A 19,742-nucleotide genomic window follows, 5' to 3' on the forward strand; every position below is an offset into this window, starting at 1 on the left:
GGTACATTTTAGGGATACAGTACAGTTAATCATATTTATGATTTTTTAAATATCTTTTATCCCCACTACAGAAAGACCCATTCTGTTTATTTCATTATTTCTATTGCATAGAATAAGGCAAGAGATATGTTAATAGTAAAAGTTCACCAACTGTTTATTTCAGATATTTTTGAATTTCATAAAAACTCATTAGTAACTTCTAAAACACTTCGTGAATATTGTATATGATGGTTATTTCATTATCATCATGGATTTCTTTTTTGTTGCATGATTTTAGGAATACTGAAGTTCTTTCTGACTATTTTTTGACTGAATAGATTTGCAAATTTAAAAAAAAACAATAATACTTGATTCTTGTATGATAGGCACATTGCTTAAAGCTAGACATACATTAGAAAATAAAAATATCACACCCTCGTAGAACTTTCATTCCTTGATAAATTATTCAGTTATTCATCTGATGTGAGGTCTTTTAAAAACAATGTGGTAGTAAAAAAAAAAAAAAAAAAAAAAAAGTAAGACAAAAAAAAAAAAAAAAAGCAATATGGAAGTAGCATATCTGTTGACAAGGAAAAAATGTGGGTATATTGCTACATAAAAAAATAAAACTCAAGATTCTAGTTCTGCATAAGAGTACATCTGGGAGAATTAAGACTGTAGTTTTAAAGGGGTTTTCTTTAAGTTTTGCTAAAAATGATTATTTCTTTTTGTTTTGTTTTGTTTTTCTGAATGGCGCATCATTAGACCATGATTTTTCAATAATTAAATCCTGCATTTGACCTCTTAGAAAAATCAAATAGCTGTTTTGTATGAATGTACATGGGAATCAAATGTTATGTTTCTTTCTTAGGATTTTTAATTAAATATATACAAAATTACTTATCCCAAAAAATGGGTGTGGCAGAACTAATAACTGGGTGGTTTTAATTGATTTGCTCATGTTAATTTACGTAGATACATAACCTACACTTTGTATCATACACAACTAATGTGTGCCATACAAAGTCAGACTAAGCTAAATGAAATAGCCAATACTATTTTCTCACTACTGCATTACAAGCATCAGAAAAAATACTTAATACATTCTTTTGCTAATCCTTACATCTTGCAAGGTGAATGCAGATAATTTGCCCAAGGTTACCCTCTAAATAGCAGACTAGGGATTTGAATCTGTCTGGCCAATTCTAGCATAGCTTACATGTCAGTTAGAATAGGGTGAAGGTCACGGAATTCTATTTATAAATAGAAAATATTCCTTCTTGGAACCTTATTATACCGATACTGTGTCCTAGTTGATCATCCAAAGTTCCCAAAGTTAGCAGACCTATTTTCATGTTATTGGCAATCTGTTTTCCTGAAAATACTTTCACCTAAATAAAATGATTTCAAAGTCCTGCATCAAGACTCAAACTAAGAATAGAAACATGCCAGTCTTCTGTCAGAATAATTTTCTCTTTTAAAGTTCTTTTTTTCTTACTTAAGGTATTGTCCAGGCATCACTAAAAAATATTGTCACTTGTTAGGCCTTTTTGGTACTAAAACAATTTTCTACAGTATCCTCTACTTCAAACTAAAGAAAACAAATCTGGTTAAACATTTTGCCATCTCTTTCTGTCTTCTTTGTGAGATGTGAAACCTTTGGTTAGGTTTCATGTCTGCTGCTCCTAGGCAGAGCACCCGAAGCTCATTACTGTAAGATATCAGAGTGGTGAGTACAGGAAAGGGGTCCTGTACACCATCCCTCATTGATTTAAGGCCTCATAAAACCTGTCAAAAGTGATATCACATCCAGTACAATCGTGCCAACTTTTGGAGAAGAGGTTTCCCTGTTTATATTCAGAAATATCAATCATTCTAAATACTGAGTCAAGCTTGTCTTTTAGGAGCAATATTTCCATTTGCTGTAAAAATGTAAAGGAGGACTCCTCTGTGTTCACGGCTCTTCTATCAATGTCAAAATTAGTACATAAAGCATCCATCAAATATATACACAAGGTGAATTGGAAATGTCTTTTACAAAGTACTATATTTTTTGAGATTTTACTGGGCATTTTCGGAAACCTCTGGAAATGGACAAATTAACAGGTGCCAAGCTAGGATTCATGATCAAAATACAAAACACAACAGGATATGACCTAAGAATTCAGTAAATATATCTGGCCTAAGAACTCAGTGAGTATATATGAGTGCGTTATTTTTGAATTTCATTGGAAATGTTTATATGCAGCAGAAATACTAGATTTTGTTTTCAGTCACAGTAAACATAACAGGTTCTTCATATGCAAACATAAAATACTTATTTGTTTCTAACCAATAAAACATGTAGATTTAAATAAACATATTTCTCTGGTTACACGAATACTTCATGATTATAAAAGCAATTTATCGGTGGAGGTATATTTTCATTTGCATAGTTTATATGGTACCTAATTTACTGAAAGTGACAGCTATCGTATACAACTGTGTGATCTTCTTTGTACTTACTTCTCACATTAAAGTTCCATGACACTCTCAATAGCAAGATAAATTTACGTAGTGACTATATTGCACAAAATGTAATCAGTGCTTTTTAAAATCCATTGCTATAATTAGCTGTATTAAGATACAGCAAAACAACAGTATAAAAGCAGGTCTCCAAAACTCCCAAGTCTTTGAGGGCTTTTACTCTTTTAACAGTTATTCAGACCAGACATTCAATATTTTTTCTGCTAAAATGGCTCCAGCTCCCCCCTGCATTTTATAAAATATCAAATTATGCCATCATACTCTTCATCATGGCTCATGATTAGTGTATGTTACAGTATTGAACCATTCCTCCTGGCTGGCATTTATATTATGATTTATAACTTTAAAACAATTTTCACATAAATCAGAGGTCCTATACTTTTTAGTAAACTACATCACATTATCTCTGTAGGAAATCACATAAAATTTCATTGTTTAATCCACAGTACTTAGTACAGTGTCTGCCTGCATATGGAGTGTTCCAAGTTTTAATGAATTACTAAGACTAATATTTGAGAAAATAAATTTGTACACTATTTGGTCTTATTTATTTATTTTTACTGTCAGCAGTTGTGTGTGTATTCATGTAGCTTCTCAGAGGGGAACAACAATATACAAGGATTTGGGGTTTCATTGCTCGTAAGTTCTAGCTAGACATGGCTTTGGCAGATTCTAATCAGTGATGTGCTACAGAACATTAAGCATACACTTATCCTTGTTCCCATGAAAATAACTGAATCATTAAGTTGTTGCCATTAGAAAACTCACCAAATGGTTTGAAGCTAACCTATGAGTTTGCCAGTGATCTAATTTCACTTCATTTACCATTTTTGGCTTTTTCTCTTCTCCCATTTCCCCCATGGGACTGTGTGAAACAGTGGCTGAGCATAACTATAACCACTTAAGAATGACATTAGTCTGGCTCCTTGATTCTCTGATTGCAAAAACCTAGAGCATATTCTGCACCATCCAATATTATTCCCTATACTTATAAATGGCTTTTTTCTGTGCCTTCAATTACTCACCTCCAAAATCTATTTGCTTGATAATATTCTTCATTGTCAGTCTATCAGGAGAAACTTTAACATTACATCCTAAGACTTGTTTTTCAATCCAAGAACAACACATTATTCTAAATTTCTACTGTTTCCTGACTGAAATCCAGATGTGCCACAGGACACTAAGTAATAAGCACTCAGTCAACAAGAGTGAGCAGGTGAATGAATTAGCGAGTGTTGGAAATTCACCAGTTTTATTGAGGCAACCATACCATTCAGGTACATCTGTTTGCCTAAGACCCAAGCATATATCTTACCAGATTCTCAAAACTCTTCTTTACATTAATGTAGTAACTCATGAATAATTAGTAGGTCTTGTTTCTGTGGTTTTAAGAAGAAAACCCAGAATTTTCTTTACAAATGTTCAGCAATTGGCAAAGAACATTGAAGTTCCTCTCAGTAACAACATTTCTGAAGAAATTGCTTAAGAAGGGATGCTTACATCTAGGTACATTTCAAGTTGATTTTTCTTCAGAACTCTAATTGTGGATCTCCACTAATCGAAGTTAACTACACATGAAAATATGGCATTGCTTGCCTTCGCTTAATCTACCTTACTGACAAGTTGGTTCCTTTCCTTAAAAGATCTGATCCTGTTGGTGGAACCACTATTCTTCCCGTTTGCAGGCTGGAGATCTCAGTTATATTTCTGGTACTTCTGGATCCATGCTTTAGACACTCAAAAGTCTGAGCCTGAATCCTTGAAGTATCATCTTAACTGATCTTCCTTGCTTTATCTCCATAACAATATGAAATGTGTCTAACTGTTGGCTTATTATGTCAAAACGTCACTGTGATTCTGACACTTCCAAAGTCTCCAAAGATTCTTCGGTACCTTCAGTGTAAATATCCAAACTACTTGCACACACAATCCATAGACCATAGTTTCTTTTTTCTTACTGTTATTCACTCTCTCTTTACACCTCCCTTGCACATTGGAGGTTTTTACCAGGGCTGCTTGACTCCAGAAGAAAACATTAGCACCTCCAAAAAGTTATGGTTTGCAGCACAATATTCAGTATTATAATGTATTTTGCCTTTGGAAAGGGGAAATGTGATCATTTTTAGAATATTGACTCTACACATAAAACTGACAATATTTTCTTGGGTCATAAGAATAAATAGAAGAACAGAAGACATAAACACTTTGTATTTTGTAACTTTTAGTGAGAGGATGATGTACCAGAATTCTAGAAACTGAGAGAAATTTATTATGAAAAGGAAAGAAAGAGCTGTGAAGCACTATTCTCCTGATTCTCCTAATTGGTGCCAGTGAACGTGCTGAATTAATTCATTTATTCTTTCCTTCACTGGTTCTTCAATCCACAATTGTTTCTTGAACTAACACAGTACCTAGTTATATGCTACATCTTGCCGATACAAAGATAAAAAAAAGATACAGTTGTGATGTTCAAATGGCTCACAAAGTGTTAATGACCACACGCTCATGGTGTGAAAAATTACAAATCAATAGAAGTGCTATAATGGAGGTGTTTGTGGGATTCAGTAGTCTCAACATCTTCGCTTCACGTATTTCATATTGAGTTTGTGGAAAAATAAAGCTGCCACTGCCTTTCATATAATCTTACCTTTAGTTATAACCTCAAGAATCCACACTCTTTTATATGCAAAAAGCTTTCTACACCTTCTTGCATGGTGCATTCTTCTTTCATATGGGGGAGAAATGGATTCTGAGTACACCTATAATTTTTCAGAATAAGTTTACAGTTAAAAGCAGCAGATACATCTCGTGATTTGTTTGCACCAGTGGGGCAAATGAAAGATAATTTGATCACAATAGATACTTAATCATTGTTTTTTTAAATGATAGATTTAGATTATACAGCAAAGGCTATAGGTACAAAATCTTAAGTATCATATTGGAAGAATTTGCATATTTTGTGGATAGTAAAATATTTTGTGACTATTATAGGATGTTCCTGAATGAGAGAGCTACATGTTCTAATAGATATATTTCAAAGACTTTGTCTACTTGATTTAAGAAAATAAAGCATTTAGATAATTAACTTCCAGTTTTGGCTTAGACTGTAAATCTACGGCATAGAATATGTCATGTCATTAGCATCTTTTCAAATGTGCCTTTACCCAAATTCATAATATTTCAACAGTTAGAGAGAATGATATGGTTAATGATCCAAATGTGGCACTCACTGGTTAAACTTTTAACTATAGCTGGTTAAACTTTTAGTTAAAGTACAGAGTTAATAATAAGACCCGTTTCAAGAGTTTAACCTCTTTTGTGCTTCAATTACGTTACATCCTATTCCTAGCCAAAAACTAGATACCAACACTTGCCTGTCAGTTCTCAAAGGTGTGCTTTGGCTAAGGGAGATTGATGGAGAATTTATTAGTATATCAACAGAAATCAATCATGTGAGGAAAAAACAGCTCAAAGCACATACTGCAGTAGTATCATCTGAGATTATGCATTTACGCATCTTGCCAAGTTTGTGAAGTCCCTACCTTGAGTCTAACACTGTACTAGACCTGGGAGAGAAAAAGAACGCACACTATTCCTTTTCCGAAAAATCTCGCAGTTTTGTTTGTTTAGAATATCAAGTTTCCAGTTGATGTTTTCACTGCTAGGATTTTTGTGAGATTTTATTTCTGTGGTTAGTTGAATAGAACCTAGTTGCAATGAAGCCATTATTTTTATCTAAAGGCCTTCCAACAGGATTTTTTTTTAACCCAGTCAGAATATTTTTAAGGTATAAGTAAATGTTTACTTTTTATGATCGTGTCTTATGATTGCTGTAGGTATTTCTGAAAACCTTTGGGAAGACTGACAACAATATGATAAATTTGCCCCCTTTTTTAAAAAACTAACTAGAATATTTTAGTATGTGTTCACACACAAATGTTGTAAGATAAAGAATAAAAGTAAAGAGATGAAATATTGTTTTGTATTATAACACTTTGAATGTTTTTCTGTGTACAAGATACCATTCTGGGCACTTGGGTGATACAAATTAATAGCCCCCTTTTCCATAGAACATACATTCAAAGACCCTTGAAATTGTGATGGTTCCAAGAACTATTCATACTATAATTTTTCCAGTCATATATATGTATGATAATGTTTAATTTAGAAATTAGGCACAGTAAGAGATTAATAATATAATATACTATTGTATTATACCAAAAATTATATAAATGTGGTTTTTCTTAAGGTATCTTTTTATACTCAGCCCTGCCCTTTTTTGGATGGTGTGAAATGATACAATGTCTCTGATAACTGACATGGCTACCCAGTGAATAACAGGTAGGTAGTGTGCACAGCATAGCTACTCGACAAAAAGATGACTCACACCCCAAAAAGGATGAAGTGGAATGCTGTGAAACTTCATCATGCTGGTCAGATTTATTTATTATTTACTTCTTAAATTTCCCATGCAACATTTTCAGACCACTGTTGACTCATAGTAACTGAAACCATGGAAAGCAAAACTACAGATGTGGGGGCTACTATAAAATATATGTATGATCACCCAATGAATATAAAGGTCCAAGTCAGCGCTCAAATATGAAAGATGCACTCCTTTGTGATACATAATATGAAAACAATATAAAAAGAGCTCCTAAAAATTTTAAACATATTAGACATTCCCTAACAGTACTGTGATTTATTTAGATTTAAATGTATGTATCATTGCTTTCTGAAAATTATTTGGGATATCTTATAAATGTCATTCATTCAATATGAGAGAAAATAAACTTGTTGGAAAGGGATGACAAAATATATCAGAAACAGTAACACTTTTGTGATTAAGAAAGTAATCTGACTTGGAGCTTGTGGTTGTCTGTAGAAAGTATGAAACATCAATGGCTATCGGATTTTCATTGCCAGAAAGGAACATGCTTGTCAATTTCTCAATTTTCTTGGCAGAAAATTCTAGAAATACTTTACAACTTATTATGTGGAGATAATATAATAACCATTGTCTACCACAATGTGTATAATAAATGTATTTCTTGGCATCGATGATAAAAATGAAAAGCTTAATATTAGAATGCAAGATAACAAATGTGATTTAACAAGAGACCAAGCTACTGTGCACAGAATAGCACACTTTCAGATGTATCCTTCTATTGAGAGACATAACTGAGACTTCTGAACTGTGTTTGGGTTTCATATTCCTTTTCAGTTTCTTGTAAATATAAATTGTCTTAGCCAGTTCATTGATACAGGGTGACAATACAATATTAGTGATGTAAATCTGGCCCTGTACAGTTAAAAGGGTTGGAGGCTACAATTTCTTTTTTAATATGGTAAAACAATACCCTTTAATATCAGAAGACACTTGCTTCCACTATTTTTGGTCCTTTTCATATAAAATAGTACATTCTCTTACCATTAGATTTTCCCTTTAAAAAAAACCCAGGGATAATAATATCAGCTATCTTTGTTGTTTTAAGTTTATGCACTTGAAAATACATAACAGATAATGTATGATTTTTATAAACCACATTAGTACTTTAAAATACCTAGCATCCATTTATTACTCAAAAAATATGAATGTTATACAGAACATAAAACATTATATTTAAACTGGAGCAATATGTGTTAAAATTTTTGCAACTGAAGTATTCTGTAATTACCATGATTGTATAAGTATAAATATTTTTTGTGATTTATATGTTATTAAAAGTAAAAATGATAAAAATAGCAAAACAAAATAATAAAAATAATAAATTAATTAAGTAACAGTTTTTAGAGGACTACTAAAATGCCAGAAGGCTAAAATTGATATTTCATATTTCTTTTTTTCTTTTTTCTTTTGTTTATTTTTGGTACTGTAGATTTAATTTGGGTTCTTGTGCTTGTGAGGCAGGTGGTGGAACCACTGAGCTACATCCTCAGCTCTGATATTTTATATTTCTTGATATGATATTAGATATAATTGCTCGTGAGCAATATTTACGGAAAAGTGTGAAAATATTGTCTTTCTTTATAGTAGGAAAATTTGATTTGATTTTATTAATGTATTTTATTTAGATATGAGACAATAGGAAAAGATGGCTTAGGACAAATAATGCTCACTTTTCTTGCACTATTTTTCTGTGCATTATAATGAAAACCACAAACTTCTTTAAAATATGTATCTTCTTTTATAGTGTAGAGATCAGTACACTAGCCTGAAGAAGATCAGTAATAATTTCAGTTTTTGTGCTTTTACTTTACAGTAAATCGAAGACAGGTTGACAGAGTTACATACACTCTGGCAGAGGGTAGCAGCTTTCAGTTTTCACAGCAACTTACACGTTTCAGAGAATTGACTCATCTGGTGGAGGTGCTGTGTGTCTAAGTGACAACAACAATAAGGGAGATGAATCTAAGCCTGCCATTGCCAGGCACACCAGGCATACAAATAGCATTTCATGCATAAAAATATTTATTACATAGAAGAGTGGGAGAATATGAGTGTCTGTTACTTTGGAATGATTTAACTTGGGTAAATGAAATGCTACATTACAAACTCAATTTGATTTGGTTCCTCATTTTTTCACTTGATTGGTAGTAACAATTGCTTTCAATTCTAGATATTTGAAGTATAATTTAGAGATTCCCATTTAAAATTGCATAGAAACTCCAAAGTAAGTTACCAGAAAATATGAGCTCAAATCTGTTTGGGGGAAGGTTGCAATGTCCATAGTTTAGCAACCATCATTAATAAAATACTTGTGTGTGCATGTATTTTATGTTATGCCAGTGATGCCTAGGACTGGCCAATACTGCCTAATGAGAAGCTATTAAACGATGAGAAAGGGTGGTGGAGAGCATCATCTAAAAAACAAGTATGTATTATTGCAGATTATTCACACCAGAGAAACTATTCGGTATTTACACACGTGTGCCTTCTTCATTTCACTTAGGAGTATAACTTCAATAATTCAAAAGATCCTAATAAGATTACTGACACTTAGAAATGGGAAGAAAGGAGCTAAAGGTGTAGGGAAGGTGGGATGGGTAGGGGAAGGGTAAAAAGGGAAAAGAAAAAAATGTGAGAGAATGAAAAGATGGAAATAAAGTGTTTGTAGATGGGGAGGGGAGGAGGGGGTGAAGGGAGGGCAGGGGTAAGGGGAAAAATGAGAATCAAGACTTGTCATGTAGAGGTACAAGATCCCAAAATGAATGTAACTGTACTGTGTCCCTAAAATGTACCAATAAACTCAAAGCTAAAAAAAAAAAAAAACAAACAAATAAAACAAGTATGCACAAATTCTTTCTTTACCAATTCCAAGCATGTGATCTTCATCAAGTTACATGAATGCTCTGATTGTTTTTATTCCCAATGAAAAATATTAACAGGTACTTCATAGGGTCATGGTGTGTAGTGAACGAAGGCAGGATTGAAGAGTACAAAGTGAAAATGTAACTCAGCGGTACAGCAGTTGCCTAACTCATGTGAAGCCTTGGATTCGATTCCTGGCATTGAAAAAAGAAAAAAAAAGTGCAGTAGTTTGGTAACTGTGTCTGTTAGTTCAGAATTTTTCTGAAAACTGTTATCTGTTTATTCCCAATTATTTTTTTAGTCATATCCAAATGCATAAGATTTCAAAAAGACTTTTAAAACAATGTAAATATTGTTTTAATTAGGAAAATGTAGAATCTTAAAAGGTTTGGGAACAACACAAATATGTATTCACTATATTTCCATCTTGATTTCCATCTCTTTTTAGCTATTCTCACTAATTAATTAGTAAATCATAGATGGAAATTTTCCTTCACTAAAGAAAGGCTTAATTCTATAGATTTACAAGGTTTATAAAGTATGATGCTATTTCAGCGATCGAATATACAATTTGGTGTCATCTCATGCAATATGCAGGTCAGGGAATAATGAAGAATGGAGAAGAGATAAATATTTGTCCACAAGTAGGCAGGAGGCCAGAACATATATCTGTGAAGAAGTTCAAATTGCTGACCTAGCGGGATGCAGTGTCTTCCTGTAATTGATGAAAAAGCATCTGTAGTTGAATGTAGATGAAAAGGACTTTCTCACAGAGACTCCAATCTCTGCAGCCTTGGGGTGGAAGATGGTCTGAATAAAGAGAGTACTAGACGCACGGCATTAGAGAGTGGAGGGGACTGCAGTACTCTGGGAGCACCTCTAGAGATTCACACTGCTCATTCTGAAAGATACTTTCACGAACATTTCTGCTGGCTGAGTTAGGCCTGCCTGCAGTCTTCCCTCCAACCCTCACTGACCAGGTTCCTGTGCCTACGATAGAAATAATCACTTCCGTACTTCAGCATGATCCCTGTCATCTGTTTTAGTGAAGTATTACTGGATGGATTCAGAGGTTTTTGGATTTGTATGCTTTTGATTTCCTCAAGGGTCATGCTTGAGTAGAATGTTAACACTTTATCCTGTATCACATACCCTTGTTCTTTATGAAGCATCTTCATTTGTTCATTTAATATGTGTTGATCCAGATTCTAGCAGGTATAGATATATCTAGTAAGAAGTTAGAATTAGTGCCAAAACATAAAAAAATGAGGTTGTATACCAGTAATCTTTTAAAATGTTCCCATATCCAAAGCAAAAGAGTTGGAGAAATACTGGATTGAATTAAAAACTTTCAGTTACAGTTACAGATACATCTCTGCAGAAGATCAGAACCATTTAGGACAAAAATATATTTTTTATATAATATAATTGGTTCCTTTGAAAAGACCTGTGTGAGCAGATACTTAAAGGGAAAAAAATTATCTCCGATGACACTGATGATACCTTGCAAATTACAAGTTGGCATGACTTGAGCATTCAATATACCCTTCCCCCAATTTTTTTAGATTTATTTTTTTAATTTTTAATTTTTATTTTTTCTTGAGTTTATTGGTATAATGTAGGTCTACATTACAGTTACATTCATTACTAGGATCCTGTACCTTTATTTTCTTTATCCACCAGTAGTATGCATATATATTTTCAAAGTTATTATACTCTTGATATGGTATGTTTTCTAGGTCAACAAAAGAAAAAAAATGAGATATAAAACATTGGTAGAAAGCAATTTGCTTGCTGCTACCTAGGATTTTATATTTTATATTTTAGCAGTGACCCAGGCTCATATCCAATACCTTGAAATAGCAAATGTTTGCTTTTTAAATTTCAGGTCAGATCAGTCATTTATTCTGAACATCTAGCTGAAGAAAAAAATACCTTTTATTGTTTGTTTTAAGGGCCTTAACTCATATCTAGAAGGAGCTGATTTAAAACTATATTTGGAATTACTCATCTGTAAGAAGGCAATGTAAGTCAATACAAACAAAGGCATTTTAGCTAGAAGCTGAGATTAACCTTCAGAAATTTTGCAATCCAGATGTGAATGGCCTCCTATCAGAAAGTAGAGGAGCTATCACTTAACAGAAGTGAAATATTCCCCATGAGAATAAAAAATGAACAAGGCTAGGTGACCCTCATATTCTTCCTTGATGTGTTTGAGTTACTTTTTTTTCTGCTTCAACAAACCAAAATGATTTAAAAGCATCTTTTACTTCGAGTGGTAAATGTGTCTGAAACGTAGCAAACCACAAAAATATTTCAGAAAAAAACTAAAAGATACAAAACTATAACTTAATAATTTCCCTCTTTTTTGTTGTAGTTCACTCACTTTAAATGGTGAAAATGTCTGAATGCATTGATAAGGATAATTGCTACACATTTGCCATAGACTCTAAATAAGTATTAAGATTAATAATGCATTCTTGGGCCGGGGATTTAACTCAGTGGTTCTGCTGCCTGCCTCGCAAGCACAAGGACCTGAGTTCAATCCCTAGCACACGCATACACACACACAAAATGTGTTCTTCACAGAGATGGATTTTTGTATTGTTTTTCTCATAGCCAAAGTAATTATATAGTGTACAGTAATTCAAACAAAGGTTTCAGATTTTTTTCTTTTTATTGAGTTTATTGGTACATTCTAGGTATACAGTACAGTTATATTCATTACTGGGATCTTGTACCTTTACATGACAGGTATTGGTTCTCATTTTTTCCCCTTGTCCCTACCCTCCCTTCACCCCCTCCTCCCGTATCCATTTGCAAACACTTTAATTCCATTTTTTCATTTTCTCACATTTTTTTCTTTTCCCTTATTCCACTTCCCCTACCCTTCCCACTTTCCCTACACCTTTAGCCCTTTTCTTCCTATAGATTTCAGATATTTTAAATGAATTAATAAGTAAATATTAAATACTTTAATGACACTTTTCTTCAGAAGTTCAGTATTTTTTATAACAACACTTTACATGCAAAACATCTACTAAATGGTCAAAGTAATATTGATGGCATTATTCACATAGTGTTAAATTCATAATATATTAAAACACAAGCAACATATTCAGGATTTAAATTTGTCATACTTAACTTTTCCAACTTTCAACACTTTTTGTCAAAAACCAAAATATAGAAAATCAGAATGATTTTAAATTCTATTTTTAAATTAAACTAAAATCTATTTGGCTCTTAAATGAGTCTCTCGCCTCAATCCATGTCTATAGTCTTAAATTGTATGTGGACAATTTTAGGAATTAAAGAGTCCTATAGAATAGATGTGGTAGCATTTTAGCCTTGTGGTTTTAGTTTCCAATTATGTGCTGTCTCCAATGCACTGTATCTCCAGAAAAGCATACATATGTAAGTTGAAATTTGCATGTAATTTCAAGCTTCCTCTGTTTTGAAAAGCTTACCAATGGTCTACAACCCTTTGATTGAGAATTTATTTATTTATTCCTTTATTTGCTTACTTTTAGGGATCGAACTCAAGACCTTGAACTTGCAAGGAAGGTGCGGTGCCACTGAGCTAAACCTCTAGCCCTGATTAAAACATTTTAACAAAGGACAGAAATGTATATTGAGAGAGCTGCTAACTCAGAGATTCAAAACTTATTTTATGGGTTATCCTTTTGGAACCAGGTCATGGATCATCTAACTCTCCTAAGTTTCTTTTTTCCAATCGCTTCCCTTAACAATCTCCATTCAAAGACAGCTGAGATTCTCGTTAGAAAGTCATCTCTTATAAATGTGGCTTTAATTTTGAAATTGAGACACAAAGCATGAACCAGAATGAGAGCTCTAGTTTCTCATTAAAGGTTGAACCATCTAAAGTTTACTGAAAACACACAGTTACATCTGTTGACTCCGTCTATCCTGGGGATTGAAAGCAAAGGAAAAAGTATGATGTGAGTTATTGCCAGTATATTCAAACAAATTAAAAGGTTAAAAAATTATAGTAAAATTGAGGAAAAAATGCAATTTGAAGAAATGAAACTACACATATATGTCTGAATTTTGAAATGTAATTAGGGTGATTTATAGTAAAAAATGAAGTAATTCTAATAGCCTGCTATAAATTGTTACTGTACACAGGAAAATAATAGTTATGCCTGCTAACTCATCTAAGAGTTCGTTATTTTATAAATATCATAAAAATATCTGTATTATAAAAGAAAACATATATTTAGTTCCACAAGAGCTTAAGACCCAACGATATGTGTATATGAGTGTTCCAATGATTTCTTTAGCATCATTCAATAGAGGTGTTTTAAACACTTACTTTTTATAAAGTCCTTCTGTCCTGAAATATATGTGTTAGAACTTAGTAGTTCCTCCTGTTGTAAAACCTTGACATTGACTCTAATTGAGGAGGTTAGTGTCGGTGTATTCATAAGTATTACCTGTCATTTAAAATATGACAGTACTGTAACAGCAGGACCCTGGGGATGCTTGTGTGTTGGCACTGCCATCTGACTACCTTATAAACTGCCAGACAATATTCCTAATGCTTCTGACCCTGCAATAATTAACATGGCCCTAGAGGCTTATGCCTTTTCCATTTGCACATTCGTTTAAGAAGTTTCCTGCTAGCTATTGTTTCCTCTGATTTAAGTGTGTGTTTTAAAAGAGAAGGTACTTCAGTCCTGTTATCCTGTTATATACATTACATTGGTACAGGTTGCCTTATATATAAGTTTTGTTGCTTTCCGGAAAGTTTAAACATATTTCTAATGTGTTTTTGATCTTGCACCTGATTCCTATAAATGCATTTTATGAGACAAACAACATATCAGAAATATAGGCACTTGATTTGACAGTTATGTTGGGTATCTTGTAGATTAGCAGTGATAAAGCAAGCTCCAAACATAAAAACTAAACTTAAAAGTATTAATAAGATTAGATAGGATTTTAGTTTTTGTGCTACTGAGTACAGTCAAGAGTTAAAACAACCTGCTTCTACTTCTTTTAAGATAAGTCCTATGAATTCGCAATTAGTACTGAGTAGAACTTTTAAAATTAGATTGTAAATTCTAAATAAGTCTTATATTTAACAAATTTAAATATAAATTTTAAGTGTAGTAGTACAAATACTTAATATGGAAAAACATATAATTTCAGAATTTACTACTAGCAGGCTGCTGTATCTGTTGAGTGAATTTCATTTCACTGAAGAATTAAATGAATGTGTGTAAATAATTAATGGAATTTGGAGTGCATATCTATATTAATCTATATATCTGTGTGTATACATGTATTTAATCCAAGGGAAATAATGTAACATCTCTTTCTTGCCCCTTTCAAAGTTCATGCTTAGAACTCCTATAACAACAGATTAACTAGAGAAAAGCCCACAATGCTCTATTGATCAGCTTTCCCATTGTTCAGATACAATAACCAACATACACAATTTAGGAAATGTTTAATTGGGTTTACCGTTTCAGAAGAGTCAGTCCATGATTGTCTGGCTCCAAGCAGAAGAGCTTAGTGGAGCAAGACTGTTTACTTAACCGCAGCGAGGAAAAAGAGCAAGGGAACAGTGTCAAAGAAGAAGGTGCAGGGACCAGATGTGGTATTCCCAGTGGTGCCTCCATGACACACTGGATATATCTGGAAATGTTCCTTACTAATCACCTTGGTGGCTCTCACATCCCTTACATTGAGAATCCAGCTTAACTGTCTCAGAATTAAGCTCAGGATTGATGAGGAATGCACAGTTATGTGAAATACAACTGGATAAATTTGGAATCTGATCTAATGGTAGTAAACTGGGGGAAGGCTATTTGGCAAGACCTATTTGTACAGATTTTTCTTAGTATCTGTGTATTGGGTAGGGCTTCTCTGGAAGGAGGTTCTTAGAACCTTCTTTCAGGTGAAGTAAGTCCAAATATTCCTTTATGATCATACATCACAGAAGAATGCCAGGTTATTAGAATGCACCTCTAATTTCTGCATTTTCCTTTGTTGTCAGATAGGGATATCATATGACAATACATACGCATGCAGATATATTTTATTTTAATTATCCTATTTGCAGAAGTAATACAAATTAATTGTAGTTATTAAATTTGAAAAGCATTAAAATGTAGAAAAATAAAATTAAATGTTGTGAGTCTAGAAGTGATAATTGTTATTATTTTTTCCAGTCTTTTTTCTTCACTTGGAATTTTTGTCCTAGTTTTTAATAAGTATATTAAAAATGTTTCCGTAGCAATATTCTTCAAATTAATTACTTAAAAATATTCTATCAAATTAATATTGTATTTAGCAAACATGTGATAAGATCATGTATTGTATTATGGTAATTGAATATATTAGAAAAATATTAACCAATTATTAGTTTAAATAAAATATTTTATACCAAGGATCTATATTACTACATTTCTGTAGTTTTTTAATGTATTCTGTAAAAATTAATAATTTCTCATAAATCTTATAATGATATCCAAGTAAATTCCATGATTTCTTATTCGTTTATCAAGAGTGCTACTGCTCATTTTTATGAATGATTAATGTCTTCATTACAAACCTCATTTCCATATTATTTAGTCAGTACACAGGCATTGCCATATAAAACTCATATGACAAGTATATACAATGTAATTAAACCAGTTAGTCATCCAACAGTAAGACTTTATTTTCAAATTCTATGCCTTTATCTTCTACTCACTCCACCTCACCGTGTTCAAATGTTTTTTCTCCAAATTCTCTTCCTTGAATGTTTGTTACAATGGTAAATAAATAAAAATAACAACTCTATAACAACTTCATGCCCAACTCTATCATTCTGTAACCAACCCCTTGTTTTGAATCATGGTACTATTACTATTAGAAATTTTATTGCGAATGTTGTTGTTTAGATGTGTCCACCAAATGATTTAGAAGCCTCAACTCATTTGAGAGAGTTGCATAGTTATTTTTTCAAATCATTGCTTTCAACTCTAGCACTTCTAATTATTTTGTAAAAAGAGTTCCTGTAACTCTTGTCATTTTTATTTCCTCATGCTGTCTGTGTTGACTCTCCTGCTCCTTGCTAAGATTATTAACATAGTTCCTTTAAGTCCCGCTAATGACCTGCAGCACAAGGGCTTCATGGCAGAAAGAAGAGATAGGTGAGGCAACCATGCTGGTGGTAGGGAGCGGTCCATGGATCTGCTTTTATTTTTGGATGATGGCAGCTCTGTGATGTGGCATTTTCTATGAAGGTAGTGTTAATGGCTTATTTTAACTCTTACTTTCTTAGGAAGCTTTCACCGTCACTCTAAGAGACCTTTAATTGAACTGGGCATGTCTGTAATCCTCACTGCTGAAGAAACTGAGGAAGGAGGATCTCAAGTTCATGGCCAGCCTCAGCGATGTAGCTAGACCTCATCTCAGGATAAACAATAACAAAAATCTTTAACTTCAGCAGAAGTATGTGATCTTAACCCTTTCTGTGGATTCATTGTCCCTTCACCGAACAGCCCTTTCATTCACTACAGAAGCCATTTTTACACTCTTAGAAAGTTGAAGACATTGGATGGGGGAACTGTAGACATGAATCATTTTTTTTAACCAGTTACTTTAAGCGCTCAGAACTCTATAGGGTACACATGGGTGCCAGTATTGGCATCCGTGTTCATAGCATTTCAGGAATGACCCTTTTCCACAAGTGTTGGTGAAAATAAACAGAAAAAGTGCCTTGTGTCTCTAAGAAATCTCTTAATGTGCTCTTTTCTGGTGATGGGCTAGCAGGCAGCAGAGTTCATGGAGGGCGTAGATCAAAGATGGGATAAGTTGTGAATATTACCTTTATTCCAGTGCCTGCAGAATGTATGAGTGAATTTCTGAATACTCTCCTATTGCCTTGTGGGAAAGTAAAGCAGAGAGGCCAATTCCTCTTCCTACAGTGTTTATTCCCTACATGCACCAGGATCATCCTCCTGCTCTTTAATCTGTTTGTGTTCCCTGATATAGTGAGTAGAATAGGTTGTTGGTGGTGTTAGAACGTGTTGTCCTGTTTATAATGTACAAACAGCACTCTCAGATTAGTATTCATGGGATGTTTAAATTTTTTGAAAGCTCTTATTTGGTCACTCATATAAATCTATTTTTTTTCTTATAACTTGCCCTTTCTCTTATCAGTCTGTTGAGAACAGTTCTATTCATGGCCTCTTCCTCCCCAACAGACCAGTCTGTATTTCCCATTTCTTTTCATTCACAGACCATCACTCATCTCGAAAAGCACTTCTTCTCTAGGATGGCTAAATCTTATCCACGCTAAAGTGATTTAAAAGAAGTCTTTCCCAGTATGTGTCACTGAAACTCTTTGTCAGTGTCAGTAGTCATCTCCAGGTTGCCAATTTTCATAGTTATGTCTCAGCCTTTCCTGTAATTCCACCTATTAGCAGAATGTGACAAAACTGATATATCTTTTATTCCTGAAGCATTTTCTTGGCCTCACATCCTAGATACCACATTTTCACTGCCTGCTCCTGTCTTTCTGACCTCTAAACACCAGAAATATCACAGAGCTCAATCCTTGAAACTTTATTTCTCCCTCTACACTTACTATTTCTGTGGTTTCATCTAGTCCCATGGATTTAAAAATCTGAGGTTTGACAAGACCTGAATTTATATTCCAAGCTTAAATCTCTCGGCTGAGCTCAAATCTTATATACACAGCTGACAATTTGATATAACCAGTTGGATGTCTAGTAATATCTCAGATAAAACATATCAAAAACAAAATTTATAAAGTCTCACCACCCTACTGAATACAGACAGGGTTACTTTTTTCTATGATATTCTAAACTTCAGAATACTCTGTTCTCCTTTGTTCCCAGGTAGTAAGTATAGAGCATCTTAAGTATTTCTCCCATACCACATTTGGTCTATAAGCAAAGTTTTCCCTTTCAAGCATAGGAACAACTTAATTCCATTTTAACAACTTCACATTTATAATGTCTAACAAAATACTCCCCTCCTTGCCTATAGAAATATAACCTAATTTATCTCCCATTTTTGCCCTTACTACCCTGAAATCTGATCTCCACATAGTTTTCTGAATGTTTCTTTTCAACCTGAAGTCTCACCATGTCATTCCTTTGTCCCTACTCCACTTCGATCTTCTACCTCCCCACCATGCGTACATTGTACTTTAACCCGACCAGCTTTTTCATGTGCAGCACAAATATTTATTCAGAGTTAAAACAGGTACAAGTTCTGGTTACCCTTCAATTAATGAAAACACAGCTCAATTAGTTTGTGCTCAAGTTGAAATAAATCACATTACAATAAGCACTGTAGGCATGATACCAAATACAACCCCACATCAGCAATTTTGAATGTGCTTTCTTCATTTTGTTTCTGATCTCTCTTCAGTAAAATCTGGTAAAAGATGTCTTCCCTGAATATATTTTCTCCATTGCTTTCTATTCCACTTATTGTACAGTATTTTTCTTCATAGTATATATTATTGTTATTGGTGCTGAGGCATGGTGATGATTTAAAAGCATAAATGTAATGCCAAACTGCCTAAAATCCAGGGCTCACATTATGATTTGGGGCAAGTTTCTGAAACTTTCTGTGCTTGCATTTGTAATCTGTAAAATAAGAGTTATACTGCTGCTATACTCACCTCCTACATTCTTCTGAGTTAGCTCAAAACACTTAGAATAGTCCAAAGCACCATAGGCATTCACTATGCATTAATTGTAATATTATTAATTATTGTCATTGTCTTTAATATTTTTCTTTTTCAACATCTTGTCTTCCTTCTCTCGTTAAGACATAGGTTCTTTGTGTGCTTTGTTTATTGCTGTATCTTCAGTATCTAGAAACATTCCAGGAATGTTGGAATAATTCCAGGAATTATGGAATAATTCAATGAAAA

The 19,742-nt window shown here is 33.4% G+C and overlaps 1 protein-coding gene across 3 annotated transcripts in view; it reads left to right on the top strand.

Annotated features, from left to right (window-relative positions):
- The window catches only part of Naaladl2 (N-acetylated alpha-linked acidic dipeptidase like 2), an 853,454-nt gene that overhangs the window by 129,050 nt on the left and 704,662 nt on the right, over nucleotides 1-19,742 (top strand). The gene's annotated exons all lie outside the window — the stretch shown is intronic.

Source organism: Fukomys damarensis, unplaced genomic scaffold (assembly GCF_012274545.1).
Source record: "Fukomys damarensis isolate Sample0158 unplaced genomic scaffold, DMR_v1.0_HiC HiC_scaffold_12, whole genome shotgun sequence".
Taxonomy (NCBI): Eukaryota; Metazoa; Chordata; class Mammalia; order Rodentia; family Bathyergidae; genus Fukomys; species Fukomys damarensis.